The sequence below is a fragment of the Macaca mulatta genome, chromosome 5 (genome assembly GCF_049350105.2).
Source record: "Macaca mulatta isolate MMU2019108-1 chromosome 5, T2T-MMU8v2.0, whole genome shotgun sequence".
NCBI classification, from domain to species: Eukaryota; Metazoa; Chordata; class Mammalia; order Primates; family Cercopithecidae; genus Macaca; species Macaca mulatta.
Window position 1 is genome coordinate 119,630,711 of NC_133410.1, and position 26,807 is coordinate 119,657,517.

Here is a 26,807-nt window from a genome sequence, read left to right on the forward strand (position 1 = left end):
TGGTAATTACAAACTTACTTTGTATAGAATAAATACAGCCAGGTGAGGTGGCCCATGCCTGTAATCCCAGTGTTTTGGGACACTGAGACAGACAGATCACTTGAGCACTGGGGTTCTAGAACAGGTTGGGCAACATGGCAAAACCCCATCTCTACAAAAAATACAGATTAGCCAAGTGTGGTAGTGCATACCTGTAGTCCCAGCTACCTGGGAGGCTAAGGTGGGAGGATCATGTAAACTCAGGAGTCAGAGGTTGCGTGCAGTGAGCCAAGGTCATGCCACCACGCTCCAACCTGAGCCAGACCCTGTCTCTAAATAAATAAATAAATGAATAAATGGAGGTAAGGTAGTTTAGCTCACCTGAAGGATAATATGCCCAAGGAGACAAAATTTTGTCTACATTCACAAGGACATTTTCAAGAAAAATAAACCATTTGTGCTTGGCAACCTTGGGGGCCCTTTGATCTAATGTCTGTCTTGTTTAGTCATTCATAACTGGAATTATCTTGGAAAACTCCACTGACTAATGTGAACCTGCTAGGAGGTGCATTCCAGGCCAGAGAATTGTAATTCATGCCCAAGTATTTCCACTGCTCAACTGTGTCATTTCACTTCTCTAAAGCAGTTGAAAACAGAAGTGATTTAAACTATAAATCTTGAAATCACTGTAAAGGTGAGTGTAGTAATGTAATTTGCAAGAAGGATAAAGAGAAGAAGAAGAAAGAAGAAAGAGAAGAAGAAGAGGAAGAGGAAGAAAAAGAAGAGGAGGAGGAGGAGGAGGAGGAGGAGAGACAGAAAGACAAAATTTAGATTGCCAGATTGAAAAATTTTGTGTGCAGCTAGGCTCAGTGACTCACGCCTGTAATCCAGCACTTAGAGTGGCCCAGGTGGGAGAATTGTTTGAGGTTAGGTCTTCAAGACCACCCTGGGCAACATGGTAAGATCTCATCTCTACAAAAAAATAAAAATAGCCGAGTATGGTGATGGTGGTCTCAGCTACTTGGTAGGCTGAGGTGGGAGGATCCGGAGGAGGTCCAGGCTGCCATGAACCATGATTGCGCTGCTGCGACAGAGTGAGACACTGGCTCAAAAAGAAAAAAGTAGGGCCAGGCGCGGTGGCTCACGCCTGTAATCCCAGCACTTTGGGAGGCCGAGGTGGGCAGATCACGAGGTCAGGAGATTGAGACAATCCTGGCTAACGCGGTGAAACCCCGTCTCTACTTAAACACAAAAAAACACAAAAAATTAGCCAGGCGTTGGGGCAGGCGCCTGTAGTCCCAGCTACTCTGGAGGCTGAGGCAGGAGAATCGCTCGAACCTGGGAGGCGGAGGTTGCAATGAGCCGAGATCGCGCCACTGCACTCCAGCCTGGGTGACAGAAAGAGACTCTGTCTTAAAAAAAAAAAAAAAGAAAGAAAGAAAGAAAAAGAAAAAAAAAGAGAAAAAAAAGAAAAAAATTTGTATGATAGCAAGGGAATTATAACAAAGTTCAAGAAGCTAACAACCCAAATAAGTAATTCCATTGAGATCAGCGGGCTGACAGCAGATGGCGCTATTCCATCTTGACTCAGTCATTGTTCAAGCAACACCTTGAAACGGCTGAAAGCCAACCGCATCAGCCTCCTTTTTTTTTAAGCATCGTAATTTGGACGAGTGACCCAGAGTTACAATTTTTAGATGAAGGAATATTTTATCCTAGTATTTTATTTTCATAGAAACGAACTAACGCAGTGGCTCACGCCTGTAATCCCAGCACTTTGGGAGGCTGAGGCGGGCAGATCACTTGAGGTCAGGAATTCGAGACCAGCCTGGCCAACGTGGTGAAACCCCGTCTTTACTAAAAATAGAAAAATTAGCTGGGTGTGGTAGTGCGCACCTGTAATTCCAGCTACGCAGGAGACTGAGGCACGAGAATAGCTTGAACTCGGGAGGCGGAAGTTTCAGTGAGCCGAGATCGCGCCACTGCACTCCAGCTTGAAGCATAGAAAAATTAAAGTACTGAAGTAGATTAAAATGGGAAAATGTGTTAGAGCTTATGTGTGGGTGTTTTCTTACCATGCCTGGAAAACTTATTCTTGTTTGGCATTTAATTAATTCAGTTCACTAAAAATCAATTGAGTGCTCACATGTATCCAGCACAGTTATGGTTGCTTGGTGTACATCCATGAACAAAAAAGACAACGATCCCTGTATTTGTGGAGCTTCTATTGCAGCAGGGAGAGAAAGACAATAAAAATAATAAATAAGAAAATAGTGCAGTGTGTTAGAAGGGGGTAAGTGACACTTTGGAAAAATAAAGGCCGAGCATGGTAAGGGGGCTCAGGCATCCTGGGCAGTGGGGAGGGTTTGATTTTGTATAAGGTGTTTTATTCATTGAGGAGATGACATTTAAACAAAAATATAAAGGATGTAAGGGAGTTAGCTAGGTGAATATCCAGGGAAAGAGGAGTTCCTGCAGAGGGACTAGGCTGTACAAAGACCTCAGTTTGGGAGCTTGTTTGGTTTGTTTAGAGAACTCAGCAAGATGGCCAGTGTGGCTACAGTGGAGTGAACCAGAGGGGGAGCAGGAGAAGATGAGGTCAGAGAGGTGAAATAGCGAGCAGATCCTGGAGGTCTTGCAAACTATTCTAAGAAATCGAGTGCCATTGTCAAGTCTTGAACAAAGGAGTAATGAAATCTGATTTATGTTTTTTTTTTTTCTTTTTTTTGAGGTGGAGTCTTACTCTGTTGCCTAGGCTGGAGTGCGATGACATGATCTTGGTTGACTACAACCTCTGCCTCTCGGGTTCAAGTGATTCTCCTGCCTCGGCCTCCTGAGTAGCTGGGATTACAGGCACCCGCCACCATGCCAAGCTAATTTTTATATTTTTAGTAGAGATGGGGTTTCACCAGGTTGGCCAGGCTGGTCTCGAATTTCTGACCTCAGGTGGTCCACCCGCCTCGGCCTCCCAAAGTGCTGGGATTACAGGCATGAGCCACCGTGCCTGGCCTGATTTATGTTTTTAAAAGATCATGCAGTCCTGTGATAAGAATAGCAGACTTTAGAGGGTCAAGCATAGAAGTTGGGAAGCTAGAGGAGGGGCTATTACAGCAGTCCAGGCAAAAGCCCAGAGTGACTCAAACCACGTATTAATGAAAATAACAATGGAGATATCAGGAAGTAGCTGGATTCTGGCTATTTATTTTGACATTAGAGTTGACAGATTTTTTTTTTTTTTTCTGATGGATTGGATATTAGATGTGGGGATAAGAGAGGTGTCAAGAAAGATTTGAAGGCTTTTGCCCCCAATTAACTGGAATGACTGGGAAGACTGTGGGAGGAGTGAGATTTGAAACATAAACTGGGTGTTGTGGGCAGGGTGTGGTGGCTCACACCTCCCAGCACTTTGGGAGGTCGAGGCAGGTGGATCATGAGGTCAGGAGTTTGAGACCAGTCTGACCAATATGGTGAAATCTCGTCTCTACTAAAAATAAAAAAATTTAGCTGGGCCTGGTGGCCCACACCTGTAATCCCAGCTACTTGGGAGGCTGAGGCAGGAGAATCACTTGAACCTGGGAGGTGGAGGTTGTAGTGAGTTGAGATCACGCCATTGCACTCCAGCCTGGGCAACAAAGTGAGACTCCATCTCAAATAAATAAATAAATAAATAAATAAATAAATAAATAGGGTGTTGCAAGTTGAACACATTGATTTTGAGATGTCTACCATCGACTGCAATAGAAAGATTATGGAAAATAAGAGTTTGGAAGGAAAGGCCAGGGCCATAGTTTTGGACATACTGAGTTTAGATGACTATTAGCCATCAAAGAGGCAAGAAAGACCTTCTGAAATTTTTGAATGTGAAATTGATAATCCATTTCCATCAGTGCAGGACACCTCAAAACAGGAAAGACTGGACTAGAGTAAATGGCCTAGATGCTATTATAACCTGGGCTGGATAGATAGGAAAAGCCTGAACTTGAACTGGCAGTAGACGTGGAAATGGGCAGAAGGACAGTGACTATCCTGCGGGCAGAATGTCCAGGACTCAGTGACTGGTTTGATCTGTGGGGTGAGAAAGAGGTAAAATGCCTGATTTATGGCACAGTGGTTAATGACATTAGTAAAAGAGAAGAGATGAATATCAGAGGACGTCTTTTTCTCTGTGTTTTCATTTTTATATTTCTTCCTAAATTCTCTTGTATCCTGGAAATTAAAACAGAAAATTCTCATTGTATTGTTTTTATAAAATCTCAAGGTCAAGGGAGGAAACTGGAAAATACACCCTATCAGATTTAAGAGAAAAAGACCTCTGATACTGCCTTTCCTCCAGTGATTCTTTAAAAAAATTAATTTTAAAAATTGATAAAGAAAAATTGTATGTATTTACAGTACAACATGATGTTTTGAAATATGTATACATTGTGGAATGGCCAAATGGAGCTAATTAACATATACATTACCTTATATAATTATCAATTTTTGTGGTGAGAACACTTAAAATCTACTTTCAGCAATTATCAAGAATACAATACATTGTTATTAACTGTGGTCACCATGTTTTTCAATAGGTCTTTTGAACTTGTTTCTCCTAACTGAAATTTTGTTACCATTTGACCAATGTCTCCCCAACCTCCTACTCCTTCAAACCCCCAACCCCTGGTAACCGTCATTCTACTCTCTGCTTCTATGAGTTTGATTTTCTTAGATTCCATGCATAAGTGAGACCATGCAGTATTTGTCTTTCTGTACCTGGCTTATTTCCTGTAACATCACATCCTCCAGGTTCATCCATGTGGTTGCAAATGACAAGATTTCTTTCTTTTAAAAGGCTGAATAGTATTTCATTGTGTCTATGTATCATATTTCCTTCATCTACTCGTTCATTGATGGACGACACTTAGATTGGTTTTATATCTTGGCTATTGTGAATAAAGTTACAGTGAACATGAGGGTGCAGATAACTCTTTAACATACTGATTTCATTTCCTTTGGATATATACTCAGTAGTGGGATTGCTGGATTGTATGGTACTTCTATTTTTACTTTTTTGAGGGAGCCTCATAATGTTTTTTTATAATGGTTATACTACATGATTTTTAAAAAATTGTACTTGAGCCATGTATATTTTGTTATCACAAGAAATTCACGTTGCTTTTTTAAGACAAAGTAACTCATGCTGCTTTTGGAAATGAGTAACATAGGGAATGCATCTTCTACCAAGAAAGCAGGAAATAGCTCAAGATCAACTCTGTTGAGAAGAAATGGCAACAGAAACTATTCCACAATGGCAGTGAGGTATTTGCCCCTTCAATGCATATATTTGCAAAATACCATCTGCCTTTCTAATTTGCACCTTTCCTGCAATAATTGGTAATGCCAATGTCAGAATATAAGACAGAACAAGGGTGACATTCTGCTGACATTTATAGACATTACCAGAGGAAGGGAGCTCTTGTCTTTTAGACACATTTCCAATTTACAAGGTATTTTAAATTGTAAATTGTAACCAAAGGTTATCATATTAGTTATTATTCAACACATATTCACATCTACTCTGTGACAGGCACTATTCCAGGATGTAACCAGGCACAATTTTAGTATGCATATTTCACTAAGCCCAAGACACTTGGCTGTTGGTGCTTGCTTGATCTTAGTAAATGGTGTCAAGGAAAGGCATTTAAACAATTACATCAGCACTGCCTCTGGCTGAAAGATATTGTAAGATACCATGGATTACAGGATGCATCCTGATTCTGTAAGTTAAAAGGTGAGCAAAGCAGGTACATCTTAAAAATTGATGAAATAGGTAGTAGGTAACATTTATTGAGTGTTAACTCTGTGCCTGGCACTGTGCTAAATGCTCAGCATGCACTGATTTTAGTCTAGAGCATTTGCATTCAGAATAAGATTTTGTCCAAGTAACAGTTTTCCCTAAGAATATGAGAGATGCCTGCTTTACAGTTTTGTAATGAAATCACCTAACATTACAGTTTGCCTACTTGAAGCTTAGAAATGTAAGATTTATTTTCTTTCATAACTTTACTTATTGAGAACCCTTAAATTCTAGGGCCTGAGTTTTCAGCAAGAAATTTATTAAATAATTGTGTAAATTAAATTTAACCAATGTTTCTTTATGCTTATTTTATAAGAACTATAGTAGATACTTTAAGATTTTGCCAGCAAAATCTTAAAATTCAGTGGAAGCACAGATATATCACTAGAATCCATGACACCTATAGGTTGTAAGTATAAGTCACATGTGGACATAGAAAAGGAAAACAATGGGCATGCGGTTGGGGAGGGACATCAGAGAAATCTTGAAGGAGACAATGGCAGTTGAGCTGGGCATCATGAATAAGCAAGTGGAAAACTTGTGTGATCAAATACCTTTTAAATCCAATCAAATATTAGATGGCCAAAAGCCAAGGGCTATATGTATGACATTGGGTACACTTTCTTGAATTGAGAAGAAAACACCAAGGAGCATTCTGCATACAGAAATTAAAGAAGCAACTAGCAGCTAACATTGTAGACAGCTACATTGTTCTTGCCAGCCTGTGTGAACTAGCCTGAACTTTAATGATCAGGAGTGGACACTTTGCGGATTTCTTTCAACTCGGAAGAAGAAAGAGAAGAGGCAATTGCTCAGACTACCAGACAAAAGCCAAATTGGCTCCTGAGTGGTCCTGAATGAGGTCAGACTTCAACTTTTTCAGAAGCCATAGAACAATATTTTAGACTTGATTTTTGATTAAAATCTATGCAACTCTAGACTCCACTGAAAATTCCATACTATTCTGTAAAGTATAAATATGTTTTAATGACATCAATTCTGTTTGTGTAAGTTCCTCTGATCAGAAAAAGTGGAAGATAATTTTTTTTCTAAGGTCCAGAGACCCTCAGTACGGTTTAAAAATCTTAAATTGAAAAAAAAAATTAAAATAAGTATAGATTCACAGAAAGTTGCAAAAATAGTACAGATGGATCTTATGTACCCTTCACTCATTTCTCCCAATGGTTCTATCTTACATGATTATAGTATAATATCAAAACCAGAAATGTGGTGTTGGTACCAATGTGTTATGTAGCTCCATGTCATTTTATCACATGTGAGGATTTGTATAACCAACATCAAAGTCAAATTCCATCCCACACAGGTGTCCCATGTGCCTTTATAGTGAAACTCATCCCACTATCCCCCAGCATCCCTGACACCTGGAAATCACTAATCTATTTTTCATCCCTACAATTTTGTCATATAGAGAATGTTATATGAATGGAATCATACAGCATATGACCTTTTAAGATGGGGCTTTCCACTCAGCACAATGTCCTCTTGATCCATTCAAGTTATTGCGTGTATCAGTCAATAGTTTGTATCTTTTTATTGTTGAGTAGTTTTCCATAGTATGGATGTGCCAGTATTTGTTTTACCATTCATCTGTTGAGGGGCATTTTTGTTGTTTTCCGTTTTTAAGTGTTACAAATAAAGCTGCTATGAACAATTACTTACAGTTTTTCTTGTGTGGGCATCAGTTTTTATTTCTCTGGGGTAAATGCCCAAGAATGCAATTGCTGGGTTGTATGATAAGTGCACGTTTAGCTTTTAAGAAACTGACAAATGATCTTCCAGAGTATCTATCTCATTTTATGAGAAATATATGAGGAAAGACTGTTTTTAAAAAGGTCAACTCTACTTAACTTCCCCTTGTAAGCTGGAAAGGACTGTAATACCATGTTCCTGAAACAACTGATTGTCTTTTTACCCTAGTTGGTTGCCAAATCATTCTCCTTCCTGTTTTGTTTTCCTCCCTAGTGCAATTGGGCTTATTCCTAATGCATGGTGGAAACAAAACAAAACAAAAAAAAGACCAATTCACTTCCAGAAGCAATGTTCTTAGCTTTATGTTCGTCAGGCAAAGGTGAGTAAGTTGTCTTAAGCAAAAAGACATTGCTCTGATAAAACCAGCCCAGAGGGCTTCCAAATCTCAGCCTCCTAGACTCCACCTTCTCAGTGTCTTCCCACAGTACATCTCTCCACATCTAAGACACACAGGTTTGTTATTTGGTACTTCTATTTGTGTCAGGTTGTGTTTAAACACTATCTCAAATGATGGAGATTCTCCAACCCATTTGCTTTAACACGTATTCCCAGCTCCTGATTTCTGCCAAGTACCATCTTCTCACTGAGATCGGCTCATGGCTTACTTCACTTTGTCCAAGTCTCAGTACAAATGGTACCTCATCTGATAGGACTTCTCTGACTGCCCCACCCCAAAATCATTCTCTGTGCTCTTACTGGTTTTATTTTTCCTCAAAATGTTGATGGCTGTTGTGAAAGCTGGGTCCTTTTCTGATATGGTTTGGCTCTGTGTTCCCACCCAAATCCCATGTTGAATTGCAATTCCCATTGTTGAGGGAGAGACCTTGTGGGAGATAACTGGGTCATGGGGGCAGATTCCCCCTTGCTGTTCTCATGATAGTGAGTGAGTTCACATGAGATCTGATGGTTTAAAAGTGTCTTGCACTTCCCCCTTCTCTCTGTCTCCTGCTCTGGCCATGTAAGATATGCCGGCTTCCCCTTCACCTTTCACCATGATTGTAATTTTCCTGAGGCCTCCTAGCCATGCTTCCTGTACAGCCTGTGGAACTGTGACTCAATTCAACTTCTTTTCTTCACAAATTACCCAGTCTCATGTAGTTCTTTATGGCAATGCGAGAATGGACTAATACAGAAAATTGGTACCAGGAAAGTGGGACATTGCTATAAAGATACTTGAAATGTGGAAGTGACTTTGGAGTTGGGTAAGGGACAGAGGTTGGAAGAGTTTGGAGGGTTCAAAAGAAGATAGGAAGATGAGGGCAAGTTTGGAAGTTCCTAGAGACTTGTTGAATGGTCTTGACCAAAATTCTGATGGTGATATGGACAATGAAGTTGAGGCTGAGGTCTCAGAAATGAGGAACTTATTGGGAACTGGAGTAAAGGTCACTCTTACTATGCTTTAGCAAAGAGATTGGTGGCATTTTGCCCCTACCCTAGAGATCTGTGGAAATTTGAACTTGAAAGAGATGAGTTAGGTTATCTGGCAGAAGAAATTTCTAAGCAGCAAAGCATTCAAGATGCAACCTGGCTGTTTCTAAAAGTGTATGCTCATATGTGTGAACCAAGATTATCTGAAACTGGAACTTATATTTGAAAGGGAAACGGAGTTTAAAGTTTGGAAAATTTGCAGCCTGGCCACGTAGTAGAAATGAAAAATGCCTTTTTTGGGGGAGAAATTCAAGCCTGCTGCAGAAATTTGCACAAGTAACAAGGAACTGAATGTTAATAGCCAAGACAATGGGGAAAATGTCTCCAGGGCATTTCGGAGATTTTTGTGGTAGCCCCTCCCATCACAGGCCTTCTGGAGGCCTAGGAGGAAAAAATGGTTTGGGGCCCCGTGCCTTATGCAGCCCCAGGACATAGTGTGCTATGTCCCAGCTGCTCTAGCTCCAGTCTTGCCTAAAAGGGGCCAAGGTACAGCTTGGGCCATTGCTTCAGAGGGTGCAAGCCCTAAGTTTTGGTGGCTTCTACATGGTGTTGGGCCTGCAGGTATGCAGACAGAAAGAGTTGAGGCTTGGGAACCTTTGTCTAGATTTCAGAGGATGTAGGGAAATGCCCAGATGTTCAGGCAGAAGTCTACAGTAGGGCAGAGCCCTCAAAAAGAACCTCTACTAGGGCAGTGCAAAGGGAAAATATGAGGTTGGAGCCCTCAGACAGAGTCCCTACTTGGGCACTGCCTAGTGGAGCTGTGGGAAGAGGGCCACTGTCCTTCAGACCTCAGAATGGTAGATCAACTGACTGCTTGCACTGCACACCTGGAAAAGCTAAAGGCACTCAATGATAGCCTGTGAAAACAGCTGCAGGGGCTAAGCTGCCCTAGATCTTAGGAGACCATCCATTACATCAGCATGGCCTGGATGTGAGACATGGAGTCAAAGAAGATCATTTTGAAGCTTTAAGAATTGATGACAGCCCTGCTGGGGTTCAGATTTGCATGGGGCCTGTAGCCCCTTTGTTTTGACTGATTTCTCCCTCTTGGAATGGGTCTATTTATGCAATGCGTGTACCCCCACTGTATCTTGAGAGTAGCTTAACTTGTGTTTTATTTTACAGGCTCATAGGTAGAAACAACTTGCCTTGTCTCAGATGAGACTTTGGACTTGGACTTTTGAATTAATACTGAAATGAGTTAACAGCCTAGGGGACTGTTGGGAAGGCATGATTGTGTTTTGAAATTTGAGAAGGACATGAGATTTGGGAGGGGCCAGGGTGGAATGATATGGTTTGGCTCTGTGTTTCCACACAAATTTCATGTTGAATTGTAATCCCCAATGTTGAGGGAGAGACTTGGTGGAAGGTGATTGGATCATGGGGGCAGGATTTCCCCCTTGCTGTTCTCATGAGTGAGTTCTCATGAGATTTGATGGTTTAAAAGTGTGTGACACTTCCCCCTTCTCCCTCTTTCTCTCCTGCTCTGCCATGGTAAGATGTGCTTGCTTCCTCTTAAACTTCCACCATGATTGTAAGTTTCCTGAGGTCTCCTAGCCATGCTTCCTGTTCAGCCTGCAGAACTGTGAGTCAATTAAATCTCTTTTCTTCATAAATTACCCAGTTTCAGGTAGTTCTTGATAGCAGTGTGAGAATGGACTAATACATTGTCTTCTTAGTTTAAAAGAAGTTAAATAGGGGACACACAGCAAAAGAGATGCAGCATAAAGCAATTTATTGCAAAGGAGAAAGAATACTCCAAAAGTTATTTGTAGAATAGACATCATGCTCTGCGAGAGAGGATTCCAGGCAGGTTGCTCGTGAGGATGACAGCATTGACTGTTACTGGGTAGATACTCTTTATGGGAATATTGCATGATTATTCCTAAGAGGGTGGGAGAAAGTGAAACTAGTAAGCATGTTGTGGGTAGCCCTCTGGGTGCACGTTCGCAGTAGCTGTACATGCTTGTTCTAACGACCAAAGGGTCAATTTGAGGACAGGCAAAATCAAAACGCACTTGCTCTCTATGGAAGAAATTCCCTACTGGAGATAGCTATACTTGAAGGAGTTTGGCTACGATGCAAATACTGGGGCTTATTGTGTTGACAGTGCAGTGGCCACACTTCTCATATCCTGAGAACCTGGTTACTTCCTTGACTACCTATCTTGCCTCAAGAGTGCATATCATCACCTGGCACAGCATATGTCAGTTTGTTGTATTAGTTATCTCGCCTTGTTAGAATATAATCTACCTGAGGGCAGGGATTCTGTGTGATTCACTGTTATTTCCACAAACCTGAGACAGTTCCTGGCACATCATAGAAACTCAATAAATAGGTGATGAATAAATAAATCAACAGAAATTTTTCCATAGTTTTTTTCTTTTAAACTGATCTAGTTTATCACTCTCTTGCCTCTACAATTTATCTTTCACTCAAAGAAGTAAAGTTATCTTCCAAAAACACAGAATGACTCAGCTCACTCTCCTCAACACTCTTAAATGGTCCTTCATTACTTGTTGAGAAAAGCCCAGACTTGTTTAGCGGAGCAATTAAACTCCCTACGATTTATCTGCCAGAAGACTTTCTGGAATCATGTATGATTTTTTTGCCCTCCAACTTACAGTCTTATTGGTCCACTTATTTTTTTCTCATCATGCCACACACTTTTGTGTCAAGTAATTTTAGTCTTTTGGCCTTGTTCTTACTATCAGCCAACTTCACAGTTGAAGTCCAGAGTTGCTTTTTTTTTTTTTTTTTTTTTTTGTCTATTTATGTAGGAGTTATAATTTTTATTTGCTTTGTGGCAGCATTATTTTCTGACATGTTTTCTTCATATTCTTTTGAAGAGTTTCTTTTTAAAACCCATGTTATTCAAGGTTAAAAAAATAAAGAGTTTCTTTGTTTGGATGTTATGCTTACACTTACTTGAATATGTTTTTTTTTCCACACTAGCCATTAGCAAGATTCCTGTGGAGTAAGGGAGTGCCCAGGGTGGTTCTCCAGATTCTTCTACTCAAGTTCTTCCTCTTCTGATGCTGCAGTGATGAATTATTTCTTCAAAACTATGACCCCACTGTGTAGCTCCACCTTTCCTTGTTCTCACAAGAGTGTACAAAAGCATTGAGTCTTCTGAGCCATGGCTAACAAGAATCCTAGCTACTGCCGTCCACTATATCTTTCCCTTTTTTAAAGGAGCGTTTTCTGAGTTTAGTCATCTTAGGCCTTCCTCGAGCTCTCCCCATGGTTTTTCCCTCTGCCTTCTCCAGTTATCGCTCCCTATTCCATCTTGGCCTGGTATTTCCCATCATGGCAAGACTGCATGGTTTTAGGAGAAAATGATTGCTGTCAGTCTCTGAGATTGACCACTACCAGACCCCTCTTTCTCTCATTCTTCCCAATGCTGGGACTGCACCCATGCTGCTTCTTGGATCTGCTTTTCAGGTCTTTGATGTTTTGACCACACCTCAATGTCGTTTGGAACTTTGGCATTGTCATTTTGCTGAGGATGTAGTTTGTATTTTTTATTGTGGTTGATAGTGTTGTTATCCTCATCGCTCTATCTGATTTCCAGAAGTGAGAAGATTCAAAACTATGCTGTTGCCATTTTGCTATTCAATTTATCCAATTGAAAGGACAATGCTGAAAATTCATGTCCTTCTTACTAATTTGGGGTTAATATGTCCTTTCTCATGTCAAGTGAAGATGGATAGGAAGACTGTTTTGTGGTGTTTTTAATGCTCTGATTTAGACAAACAAAACCTAACAACTTTGTACTTGTCTCCAAATTTTTTTGAAATGTTATTGGTCTATGAAACAATAAAGTCCAGAAACGACTGATATGTATTTGTTTATCTATCATCTATCTCTCTATCTGTATCTATGTATCTCATCATCTACTGACCTATGTGTCTATCTATCTATCAATCAATCAATCTATCTTATGTATTTCAACAAATATATACTATGGTCTAGGCACTCATCCAAGATGCAAAAAGAACATAGAAATTAAAAAGAGCCATGGCTGCTAAGGAACTCAAAACTAGGGAGAACATAGAAATGCAAATGATAAACTAGCCTATAAGAGAGGGACCAGATGTATGCAATATGCTGCAGCAAAAGAGACAGGAGCTATGCTCACTAGATAAATTCGAAATTTCAGAAAGCTGCATGGGGGCAATACTAATAATTTGGACTTTGGCTATTTGGTGGCTGAAATGGCAAAAGACAAAACCACTTTAATATAAAAGTATGTGGCATGGTTAGAAAAAGTAAATGACCAGAGAGCCTGGACAGGAAGGTGGAGGAAAAAAAAATCACACACAGTGCCAGAAAGATAAATTTTGGACAGTTTAATTGCATTCTAAACAAGTCTGGGAAGGCCAGGCGTGGCGACTCACACCTGAAATCCTAGCACTTTGGGAGGCTGAGGCAGGCAGATCACTTGAGGTCAGGAGTTTGAGACCAGCCTGGCTAACATGGTGAAACCCCATCTTCACTAAAAATTCAAAAATTAACCAGGCATGGTGGCATGCACCTGTAACCCCAGCTACTCGGGAGACTGAGGCACAAGAATAGCTTGAACCCAGGAGGCAGAGGTTGCAGTGAGCCAAAATCATGCCATTGCAAATTGCATGGCTCATTGATGAGAACCTTCCGTCTCCTATCTGAATAAAATGATCATGAGTAAAGACTGTATTTTGAGGTTTGTGTATACTTGTCTCTTACTCTTTTTCTGTCCCTCTCTTTCTCATTTTCTGGCACTTCTTAGCTTACTTTTGAGGAGAAATCAGTTTTAGGTAAATAAACTCATCTATTGTTGGTGGAAATTATAATTACTTTGACCTTTATGTGCATTGACTGTGTTTGTAATTCTAACACTTACGTTGATAACATGCTTTATGACACTTCCAAAAACCTAAGAAGCGCCCTCCAATATGTCAACTTTCTTAAATCAACTTTCGTAAATGGATTTTTGTTTTTCCACATTACCACCTCTTCTAAAGATCTCTGATACCATGTGGTTAGGAAAAAATTTTCGTATAATAGAATTGTTTCTGACCTTTTATCTTACTGTACCTTCAAAATTATGCCAGGCTTTATATGCTATGGTGTGTGATATAAATTTATTTATAGATGGAAGAGCTTACAGTCATTTTTTCAGAAAATAATTCAGAGTTATTATCATTTTTCACAAATGAAGAAGTTAACATTCAATGAAATAAATTATAGACATGGTAATAAAAAAGTATAGCTCTTTCTTCAAATGGAAAACTATAGACATTAAAAGTGTTATGAATTAAAAGAGACTTAAAAGGCAAAAACTAGATGTAATAGGTGGATTTTTAATACTAATTTGAACAAATCCAACTGTAAATAGATAGATATTTTGAGGACCTAAGGTAATTTTGGATATGAACTGGATACTAAATTATTATTGAAAATAAATTATTATTGAGTTAGGTACAGTAATAGTATTACAGTTAGGTAGAAAAATGCCCATATCTTTTAAGGGGGCACCCTGATACATTAAGGTTTAAAATGTCAGTAAAAATAGAAACAAATGTTAAAAATATTAATAATTGTTACATCTGGGTGATAGGTATATTTTGACTTGTTTTTATAATAAAGTTAAAAAATGTCAATTAAAGTGTATGTATTTAGTAAAGAGGGAAAATATTTTTGGTGAGATTTTTACTGAAAGCCTTTATTTTTTCTTTTAACATTAGAGAAGATTTATATTTAGAATTCAGGAGCTATTTCCAGTGAGAGATCACTTTAGCTTTTTCTGTCATTCAATTAGAAGCTAGTGACATTTCAATCTGAATGAAACATACTCTGAAATTCAAGGACCACCAAAGCACTCCTGAATCTAACATATTTCAAATGCAAAAGATTTCTGAAATTAAAGTAATTGATGGCAAAATCAGGTGAGGATGCTGTCTTATTTTTTGTTTGTTCTTGCAAGGCAATGATGGAATATTCAGCAATGGCTATGTTAGCAGTCTCTCTTTTATGGTTATTGACTCTGTCTTCCACAACTTGCTGCAGTACTAGTGATAGTGACAGGAGACAGACAAATTCCTAGGCAGACAGGGATGGGACCCTGATGGAACCAGACCTTCAAGCCAAAGCCAGTTTAAACTTTGAAAACCAAAAGGCTGGTTCAGGATAGAGCCTCTCCATTGATTGCTTCTGGATAACGCCTTTTAACCAATCAAATTGTACTTTTTCCAAGTTTGCCCATGGACCAATCAGCACACACTCCCTCATTCTCAGCCCATAAAAACCCCAGACTAAGCCTCACAGGCAGCTGCATCTGCTTTCTGGGTTCCCTCTTGCAGCTGTGAGCTTTTCTTCTGTCACTCAATAAAATACTTCTCTGTCTTACTCACTTTCTGGTGTCCATGCACATCGTTCCTCTTGGTTGTGGGACAAGAGCCCAGAAGTTGCTGAGCTGCAGACAATGGGAATAAAAGAGCTGTAACATGCTCCTGCTCATGGGACCACAGGAGAAAGAGAGTTGTAACACCCCTCACCTCACCAAGCTGCAGGAACAAAGAGCTGTGACATTTCTGGAGGCTCAGACGTTGGGACTCCTTGAGCAAGAGCTGTAACACCCTTTGGGGCTCCACAGTTGCTGTCATCTCTGAGTTTTTGGGTGCCACCATGTTCCCTTCATCTAGATGCTGGCACCCAGCATGGAAGCCGTTCACAGCATGCCCAGTCCAGCAGTGGGCTGAATGTGGAGCTGTGGCAGGAATGGGATCTAAGTGGGCATGAGCCAAGCACAACCTGCAAGGCTGAGCAGGTGGAGTGAGCCCAGTGGGCCCAAGCAAGACCTGGATAGAGGCAGTGGTGGCTGCAGAGATTTCCAGCTGGCAAAGCAGCACCGAAGAAATCCTGTAACACTAGAGCCACATCCAAGTATAGAGCAATATCAGGGTGGTAATTCTTCAAGATTAATATTCTGTTACAGGAATCACCAAGTCAAGTGGTACAGTCTACTGGCAAACAATCAAGTGCAGAATTTCCTTGGTTTGGTCATCCCAAAGAATTAAGTCTAAATGCTGGAAGCCCAGGAGTACAGCTTGGTGGATGGAATTAGGGCAAGTCAAGAGAACCTATTAAAAAAGAGTTGAATTGAAGTAATAATTAAATCAAATTGTTTGCAACAGTCCTGCTTTTTTCCCTGCAATGTTACAGGATGTTTAGTTCTTTCCCTGAATAAATTATTCAAGACCATGTTCACCTTGAGCCCTCTTGCCTTTCTTTTCAAAGTCTCCATATCCTACTATAGTTCCAACAGATGGAAGCTAGTATTATATTTTACATATTTTTAAGAGTTACTATGGCAGATTGAAATGAGCACAAGCTTTTGAGTTGGAGTTGGGCATGTTAAGTTTGTGTTGAAAGTTATACATGCAGGTGGAGTTATCCAGAAAGAAGTTAAAAATGTGGGACTGGAGATGGCGGTAGAAGTTAGGATTGAAAATCTTAGAGGCAGGGGTTGAAACTGTAAAAATGAAAGAGGCCTGGTGGTGGGGGTAGAGTGTAGAATATAGAATAGTATGGAACATACATGTTTGAACCTAGATGAAAAGATCCATTTAAAAATAGCTAGAGAAATGAAGCATGAAAATCAGCCTCTGAAGAGATAGGAAAGGCAGGAGAAAAACAACATAACCCAGAATACTCCAGCAGCACCAGAAGTAAATGGTTTCAAAAAATATTGCATTATGGAGATGTGAGCTTTAGAGAGACTACTGAGGAGGTTGGAGAAACTACTACTGAATCTGACATTTAGGAGATTATTGGTGACTCTCAAGGGAGGAAGATTTAAGATATGACTAATTAGTAATTAGAAATTCCACCCCTGCCCAAGAACAGTAAATAGAGTTTTGTTTTGTTTTTAAATTTGAGATGTTTGAGTACACTTATAGGTCAAGGAGGATTCACAGAAAGGGGAAGAATGATGATGCAAGAAAATAAAAAATAGATGATGGATTCAAGAATTCAGAATAAGAAATTTTCTAGCAAGGGAGAAGGAGGAATATCCAAAGAAAATTTTAGTTTGCAAACTGAGGTGTTTATTTTGATATGATCTTTTTCTTCCTAGTGAAAATAAGAAGCTAGGAAGTTCTAATGAAGAGAAGGGGAGGTCATCTTAACAGCTATTAACAATTTTAAAATCTGGTTCATTTTCCTTTAAGATTGGTGGAAGGAGTTTTAAGCTCTCATTTATTAAATGACTGGCCAAGATCACAAAGCTGGTATTAGAGCTGGTGCTAAGCAGTGTGGGACTAGGGCTGGGAGTGATCATGGTATAGCAGTGAGTTTTTCTCTTCTTTTTATTTTCTTTTGTCTTTCTCATGTCTTTTTTCCTTCTTTCCTTTCTTCTGCCTTTCCTTCCCTCCTTATTTTCTTTTTTGAGTGACTTTATTGAGGTACAATTATGAAATCACTCACTGTTTGTATCATTAGATGATTTCTAGTAAGCTCATATAGCTGTGCAACCATCATTGCAATCTGGGTTTAGGTCATTCCTATTACTCCAAAAAGTTGCTGTGTGCCATTTGCAATCAGTTGCACTCCCACCCTTAGGCCCAGACAACCACAGATCAGCTTTCTATCTCTATGAATTTGCTTTGTCTAAGAATTTCATTTAATGAAATCATAAAATATCTGATCTTTTGTGTACTTCTTTCTTTGCATTGTTTTTCAGGTTCATCATATAGCATGTATCGGTAGCTTCTTCCTTTTTCTTGCTGAATGATATTATGTTGTATGAATCGACATTTTGTTTTCCCATTTCTTCCAGCAACCTGAGTGTGTTCGTTTTACAGGAGCTGGCATCCTCTTCAAAAATAAATTAATAGATGATTCAATTGTGAAATATTTTCATAATTTCTGCTTTAGTTGACCTATAATTTGTTCCTTACACAGTAGCCAATATATTCTCATTTATGTTGTGAGGAACGTATTATAAACATTTTTTTCTAAACCCATGCAATTCTTGAACACAAACTTTACAAACCCACTATTAAAGAGCCCTTCTAGTTTTTGTTGGAGAATAAAAGATAATGAGTTTCTCTGACATGCTTAATACTTCCTTCTGGAAATGAAGATTAGTTGATATTAACTGAAGCAAGTAAACCAATTAAGACAATGACGATACGATTAAAACCCTTAACTATATTTTACTGTTTATAAAACTTTTATATTATTTCAGTCAATTCTTTTAACAGCCCTGTTGTGGTATGCAGGAGTGGTATTTTAATCCTCATTACAGGTAATTAAACAGATTAAGAGAAGTTAAGAGCTAAAATCTTATAGGGCTGAAACTCAAACCTAAGTGCGCCGATGCTTTTTATATTCCACCTACACACTATTCCATTCCCCATGTGTCTTGTTTTATTCTAGGTGTCTGTGTGTGTGTGTTAGTGTGTGTGTGTGTACACATGTACCTGTGGAGCCCAGTGCAAAATGAATATATGGGGCACCTTGTTAAAAATTATTGAGTATTTCAAGATGGTGACAGCAGAGTCTTAAAACAAATACAGGGCCCTTGTGGGCACGGGATCCTCTTGGGCCACACAGGTTGTGTGCCCATGAAGCTGGCCACGACCTTGTGAAAGAATGTCCTATTCAGGCAACTACCAGTAAGATTGGAGTGTCAGATATGGAGGTAGAGAAGCAAGGCAGAGTTACTGCTGCCATTTATTTACTCTGAGATGGGAGTAGTAATATATAGAGAAGCCAGGCCACTAAAATTTTATGTTCCATGCTAGTATTTTTAATGTATTCCAAAGGCAGAGAAAATCACCTAATAATTTTTTTTTTTTTTTTTTTTTTTTTTTTTTTTTGAGACGGAGTCTCGCTGTGTCTCCCAGGCTGGAGTGCAGTGGCGTGATCTCAGCTCACTGCAAGTTCCGCCTCCCGGGTTCACACCATTCTCCCGCCTCAGCCTCCCAAGTAGCTGAGACTACAGGTGCCCGCCACCACGCCCGGCTAGTTTTCTGTATTTTTAGTAGAGACGGGGTTTCACCATGTTAGCCAGGATAGTCTCGATCTCCTGACCTCGTGATCCACCCGCCTCGGCCTCCCAAAGTGCTGGGATTACAGGCTTGAGCCACCGCGCCCGCCTCACCTAATAATTTTAAGTGAAAGAATTGCAATTACATTTATATTTTAGAAAAAAATCAATCTGATCTATATTTCAAGGACGGATTTTTACGTGTGAAAATGAAAGGAGGAAGATAAACTTGGGAAGAAATATCAGTAATCCAGGTTAGAGGAGAAGAGGGCTTTAAGGCAGTGGGATTTGAAATGCTGAAGAGGGGGTGAGGTGGGGGATCCTGCTCCTTGCCTTTGAATTCCATGACAGTCAGAAGCGCTCTGGCACCTCATTGTGTCTCAGTCTGCAAAGTCCCTCCAGAGAGCAAGATGGGGGTTGATGGTCAGGCTGACCGCATTTGCGTCCCCTCCATTAGGAAGCATGGTGGTGGGCTGCCAATGTCTGAAAATGATCACTTCATATATTTTTCCCAGTTTGAATTTCTTTTAGTTGTCAAAGGGCAAGCCCAGTAACAGTTTGTTCATTATGGTTGAGTGGAAAACTGTGGTTTATTTTTAAACTTAGTAATTCAGTAGCTTCATTTGAGATAGTATTGCCCCCGGGGGGTTAGTTCTCTAACATCCTGGGAGTCATTTCTGGAGGGTGGTGAAATAAGAAAGCATTTTAAAAATATTAAATTAGGTATCAACTACCTTTCTCTCTCTCTTTCACACACACACACACACACGCACACACACATACACATTCTCGAATGCTTTATAGAATGGGAGAAAAAGGCTCAGAACTACAGATTCATTCACATAATGTGAGGCTTATTTTAGTATACTCATGAATGTGTCACACATTTGAACTTCATCTTTTATGTGTAGCAACAGCAGATGTTGAAAGTATAACCCCCACGCAGGTAGACGTTATGGTAAAGCTTTCAATGGGATAGGGAGTAGAGATTTATTGTCAGCACTAAACATGCAAATGATTTCACCATTCATGTGAAGTGCTAAATGAGATTAATTTGTTGATCAACTGGAGCCCTGTGTGAACTTTAGTATATGTCAGTAGTCTCTTGTGAAAGGATGTTCCTCTTTATGATTAGGAAGAGAAGACTCAGGTTAGGTTTAGGGGATCAGGAATCGTGGGTGGGAAGAGAGCATGATCTATCTCTGAGATCATGGCTCACTCCTCTGGTAATTCCGAAGGAGCAAGCTGCAAACAAAGGCCATGTAAGGCTAAGAGAGAATTACAGATCAGTTGTATTTGCCAGGGAGGTGGTCTCTGCTATGCTGTTTATACTTGGGATTAGTGAGAACTCCCAACTTCTTGCAGTTATCTGATGAAACAAATGACATTTGCTATACTACAAAGTCATTTTCTCATGAGTATCATGTACAACTTCTAGGGAAACCATGTAGTTTTGCAATGGTAGTGAAGTAAATGTTTATTTGGGCTTGGCATAGAACTAGATACCAAATTTCCTGTTCCTCAAGAGTGTTTTCCTTTGAGAGAACTCTCCCCTTCTTTCCTTTTTTTAATGTGACGCTTTGTCCTTTGGCCTCTGGTCCCACAAAGGCATCCGTCTCCACTTCAATAACTTCTATCCTATAATTTAAGAAAGCTGACATTATTTGGAATTCTGAAATCAATACCTGCCCATTCAGCATTGCCCCTTATAGAGAAAACGGTCTGTGTGATTCACACAGCAGAGAACACATAAGCTTTAAATCAACCATCCTGCACTTGTTCAGCAATTCTATATCCTTGCACTAGTATTTAATTAGTTTATGGGAGCAAATCTATCATGTATGTATGTTAACATAATCAGGTATAGCATGAAGGAAAGTGTTGTTCTTAATAAATCTCTTTGCATTGCATTGTATTGTGAAACATTGATTTTTCAGAAGAAAATTATCTTCCAGGAAGAGAAAAAGGGTGGCAAAACTCCAGATCTCCAATTTCCAAATTCCACTACTTCTCTACACCACACAGTATTTTGGCTATGACTTTTACTTTAGCTCTTCAGGCTAAGCTTTCCAGGAGTGGCTTTTTTTGTTTGTTTGATTTTAGCAGTTAGAATATGATGCCATTAGATAACTTTAGATACTTTAAATTGTGTTGTCTAAAAATATTTACCAAATATTTACTGGTGCTTACCATGTATCAACTGCCAGGTGCAGGGGTTAGCTGTAGTTTTTACAAATCAAAGCAAACTGTTGCTTTAAAAACAAATTATCTTTTTCTGTGGAGCCTAATGTAGTAAACAGACAATCTGGAGCAACCTACACCCCACAGGGCTCCAATGCCTATGATTGTGTCTGATGCTGGCTTAGGTACCGTACTAGTCAGAGTTCTCTAGATAAACAGAACTAACAGAGGATCTGTTTCTATGTGTATATGTGTATGTATGTATATCTAGATCTAGTTACCTAGAATTATCTATCTATATAGATTATCTATTGAAAGAAATTTATTTTAAGAAATTGGCTCACAGAATTATGGAAGTTGGTGAGTCCAAAATCTGTAGAGTAGGCTGGCAGCCCAATGACCCAGGGAAGAGCAAATATTGCAGTTCAATTCCAAAGGCTGTCTGCTGGCAGAATTCATTCTTGTCTGGGGAAGGCCAGTCTTTGCTCTGTGAAGGCCTGCAATTGGTTAGATGAGGCCCACCCACAATATAGAGGGCAATCTGTTTTACTCAAAGTCTATCAATTTAAATGTTGATCTCATCCAAAAAATGCCCTCACAGAAACATCCAAGATAATGTTTGACCAAATATCTGGGCACTGTGGCCCAGTCAAGTTGACACATAAAATTACCCATCTCAGGTAGCATATTTTACATAAAGATAATAACGACAAATTCTATATAGTACTTATTAACATGATAGGCCCTGTTTTAAACACTTCATATGTTAACTGATTTATTTATTTACTGTTTTGTTTTTTTAATTCTTTAAACTTTTATTTTGGCTTCAGGGGTACATATGCAGGTTTGTTATATAGGTGAGCTTGTGTCACGGGCGTTTGTTGTACAGATTATTTTGTCACTCGGGTATTAAGCCTAGTACCCAAGAGTTATCTTTTCTCCTCCTCTCCCTCTTTCCACCCTCCACCCTCAAGCAGGCACCAGTGTGTGTTCTTCTTTATGTGTCCATGTGTTCTCATTACTTAGTTCCCACTTAGAAGTGAGAACATGCGGTCTTTGGTTTTCTGTCCCTGCGTTACTTTGCTAAGGATAACGGCCTCTAGCTCCATCCATGTTCCCACAAAGGACATGATCTCATTCTCTTTTATGGCTGCATCATATTCCATGGTGTATATGTAACAAATTTTCATTATCCAATCTGCCATTGATGAGTGTTTAGGTTGGTTCCATGCCTTTGCCTTTCTGAATAGTGTTGCAGTGAACAAATGCATGCATATGTCTTTATGATAGAATGATTTATATTCCTTTGGGTGTATACCTAATAATGGGATTTCTGGGTTGAATGGTAGCTCTGTTTTTGGCTCTTTGAGGAATCGCCACATTGCTTTCCACAATGGCTGAATTAATTTACACTCCCACCAACAGTGTATAAGCATCTCCTTTTTTCTGCAACCTTGCCAGCATCTCCTTCCACTCCTTATTTTTCCTTTTCCTGTGCAGGGATGGAAGCTTCCTTGTGCCTGGTGGCTGATGGCCAAGGCCAAGCCCAAAGACCACTGCAGCCCAGTCCTCAGGAAATGAAGTCCATCTCTGCAGCACCGGAGGAGGGCAAGAGAAGCAGTTGGTGGGTGCCGTTTATTCTGGCCTCAGTCCTGGAAGAGGCACAATCTTGGCTGCTCCAGGTAGCAGGCACAGCCCCCTATGTAAACTAATTTAATTGTCACTATAATCCTTTAAGAGACTATTATTATTCTCATTTCACAGGTGAGAACACTGACGCAGGAAGAGATTAATAACTCATCTATGGTCCATCCGTAGCTAGGATGTGGCAGAACAAGGCAGTTGTGTTTATAACCATTACGCTATATTGCAGGGTTAAAAAAAAAGGGTTAATAAAAAGATTGTGTGGAGTCTGTTTTTTATTTTTTAATTACAGAAGACTTCTCCATTCAAGCAATGAGATGGCATACGTTGCATCCTTCTCTGCTCAGAGAACATGCTGTTAGGTCTACTCATTAAACATTTCCTACCAATGACTTAGCTGATATGAAATATCACTTTCAAACTTCCTCTGACACACATACTACTATCCCTGAAACTATTTTCACAAAGAAAAATTATTTCACATCCTCAACTGAAATTTTATCAATTTTCATTTTTATTATTTTATCACAATCTGTATTAAGCCTAATATAAATAAATAATATTTGGATAATATTTATTCATTCATCCATTCTAGACTTCAGTGAAAATTTACTGAATATCTCTTATGTGTCAGACACATTAACCTATGGTCAAGTGCTTTATTTAAGCAGTTTGGGAGGCCAAGGCAGGAGGATTGCTTGAGCCCAGGAGTTGGAGACCAGCCTGGGCAGCAAAGTGAGATCTCATCTCCAAAAACAAACAAACAAACAAACAAACAAACAAACAAACAAACAAAAAAATTGGCCAGGTGTGTTGGCATGTGCCTGTGGTCCCAGCTACATGAAGCTGAGGCAAGAGGATCGCTTGAGCCTGGGAGGTTGAGGCTGCAGTGAGTGAGCCATGATCGCACCACTGCACTCCAGCCAGGGGGACAGAGAGAGACCCTGTCTCAAATAAATAAACAAATAAAAAGTAAATGAATGAATGAATAAAGAAATACATAAATAATCTCATTGATTTCTTGACACCAGTTCTATGAGATAGGTTGTTTTTAAGTAAACTATCAGTCAGGGCAGTTAGAAACCACACTAGGTTTTTAAATAGAGGGGGTTTAATATAGGGAATTAGTTAAGCAGACATTGAAGTCTGAAAAGCAAATAAAAAGATGACTGAGGTAACCCAGAGAAGGGATTACCATAACCTAAAAGCTTAGAGGAGGAGCTCTACAGAGGCAGGACTCAGACCTCTAGGGACTGAAGAAGCTAGAAGCTTGAATCAAGGCTGCTGTTGGGGAGAGCTGTTTTCAGAGTGACCTGACAGGAACAGCATGCAAACACAAAGGCCTAAGTCACTTTTACCTCCAGCCTTCCAGTCTTCTTTTGTGCTCTCATTATTGGATCCTAATAAGAAATAGCAATTTGCCAACAAATAGGAGGGAGGGACCGGCTGTGGTGGCTCACGCCTGCAATACTAGCACCTTGGGAGGCCAAAGGGGGCGGATCACTTGAGTCCTGTTCAAGACCAGCTTGGGCAACATAATGAAACCTTGTCTCTACAAAAAGTACAAAAATTAGATCAGCTTTGTAGTGCGCACCTGTAGTCCCAACTACTTGGGGAACTAAGGCAGGAGGATCTCCTGAGCCCAGGAGGTCAAGGCTGCCAGGAGCCATGATCGAGCCACTGCACACCAGCCTGGGTGACAAAGTAAGATCCTGTCTCAAAAATACAAAAACAAAAAAGCCACACACAAAAAAATCCCCACCAAAAACAAAGGGAAAAAAAAAAGAAGAAGAATAGGAGGGAGGGTTTGGAGCTGAGAGACAACTTAATTATTGGCACACACATATTTTATAAGTGCTCGCAAGAATACACTTTCCTGACATGTAGAACTATGATAAAAATATATTTAAAATAAGCCTTCAGAAATATTCTGTGATGAGTATGTAGAATTACTCAACGCTAATTTATTTAATAGAAATATTTCCCACCACTCTTTTTTATAACTAGACCGTATGATGTTGAAACAGCTATTTACTTTTGCAGAACATAATTTTCCTGTATCAATGTTTGGTTTGGATTTAAAACTTAGTCAAGTAGTTTAGTATCCAGGACGTTTTCATACATTTAAAAGGCACTTTAGCTGATCTTAATGCCAAACTGGAGTAGGGCCATCTTCTTAAAGCTTGGTAAATGAGATAGATTAAGCAGTTTAAGCTGGTGAGAGTTCAAACAGAGAGAAAGAGAGAAAGGGAAATAGTTTTTCTTTGTGTTTTCCCAAAGCATTCTATTCAGTTTTGCTACTTTCATTGTGGTTTTCTTTCTCACTGTTACATGAACACCAGACTTGCACATGATGCTGATGTTCAAGTGGAGCATATACGTGAGTGGGTTGACATTGCTTCTCACTAAATTGTGATCTTATCCAGCTCACCTAACCTATTTAATTGTTAGTTTTCTCATCAGTAAGATGGAAATAATCATATTCTTTACTTAATAAAACAAGTGCTACATGTGAAGTTCTCTGACTCAAATCAAATGCTCAATGAATATTAGCTCTCATATTATTATTATTATTATTATTATTTTGAGTCAGAGTCTCACTCTTTCACCCAGGCTGGAGTGCAGTGGTACCATTTCGGCTCACTGCAACCTCCACTTCCCTGTCTCAGCCTTCTGAGTAGCTGGGACTACAGGCACACGCCACTATGCCCGGCTATTTTTTGTATTTGTTTGTAGAGATGTGCTTTTGTCATGTTGCCCAGGCTGGCCTCGAACTGGGCTAAACTGATCCTCCAGCCTCGGCTTCCCAAAGTGCTGGGATTACAGATGTAAGCTACCGCACCTGGCCTTATGTTAGTTCTTGTGGCTATAATTCCCCTACTCAGTTCTTGGAATTTGATGGCAAGCTGAAAGAGACTGAGATAACAGGCTACTAGGAAAGGACACGACACCATTTGTCCCAGTCTGTCTCAGGATAGGCTGCTAGGGACAGATGGTGAGGCTTCTGCTGGCAACCAGGATGTGGTAACTGCTGTCCCTGAAACAAGGACAGCAACCAGGAAGTGATAACTGCTCTTCTAAAACCCAAGACACCTGGCTCAGAAGAACAAATATGCATACTATTATGAGGTAGGATATTCAAAGAACATCAGGAAAGCCAATGTAACCTTAGTGGTGTGAGCAAGGAGGAGAGAGGTAGGAGATGAAGTTGGGGAGGTAGCCAGAGGCTTACTGTGTGAGTCCATGTGGATCATGGCAAAGACTTACAATTTTGTTCAAAGTAGAAAGGAAAGCCATTGGATGGTTTTGAGCAGAATTCTGTTGTGATCCAATTTACATGTTTAAAGAGATAATTTTGATTCCTCTGTGGAGAATGGATTATAGAGGGAAATGTAGGAGCATAAAGACTAGTGAGGAGGCCATAACAGTGATCTGGGAAGAAAATTGTAAGGGCTCGTACTGATGTGGAAGTGGGGTGTGAAAAGTACTTATGTTCATGGTATTCATTGAAGGTAGAGCTTATAGGACTTCCTGTAAGATTAAATTAGCCTTTGAGAGAAAGTGAGAAATCAACGATGATGTTTTATTTCTTTGTCTAAGCAACTGGGTTTATAGAGGTGTCATTAACTGAGATGGGATAGAATACGTGAGGAGCAGATTTGTGTGGAGGAATGTTAGGAATTATGTTTTGGCCATGACATGTTTGACACAGCTGTTAGACATTTACTTAAATAAGATGGAATTTCATTTTTCTCTATTACAAAAGTCTGAAGGTTGACAATTCAAGCCTGGAGAAGCAGCTCTGATCCATTAAGTTGCTAGGGATTTAGGCTGTTTTCAACCAGCTGTTCTGTCATTCCTTGGATATGGTCCTCATGAGCTAAGCTTGAATTCTGATAATTACATCTGTTTCAGGCAACAGGGTACAAGAAC

General features: G+C 39.8%; 1 long non-coding RNA gene across 1 annotated transcript in view; it reads left to right on the forward strand.

The window, feature by feature from the left end:
* The window catches only part of LOC144340991 (uncharacterized), a 57,649-nt gene extending 34,238 nt beyond the window's left edge, over nt 1-23,411 (forward strand). Inside the window, exons 2-3 of the long non-coding RNA XR_013417530.1 lie at nt 22,731-22,854; nt 22,995-23,411. This is a non-coding gene — a long non-coding RNA (uncharacterized LOC144340991). The remainder of the gene's footprint in view (nt 1-22,730; nt 22,855-22,994) is intronic.
* The last annotated feature ends 3,396 nt before the right edge of the window (nt 23,412-26,807 follow it).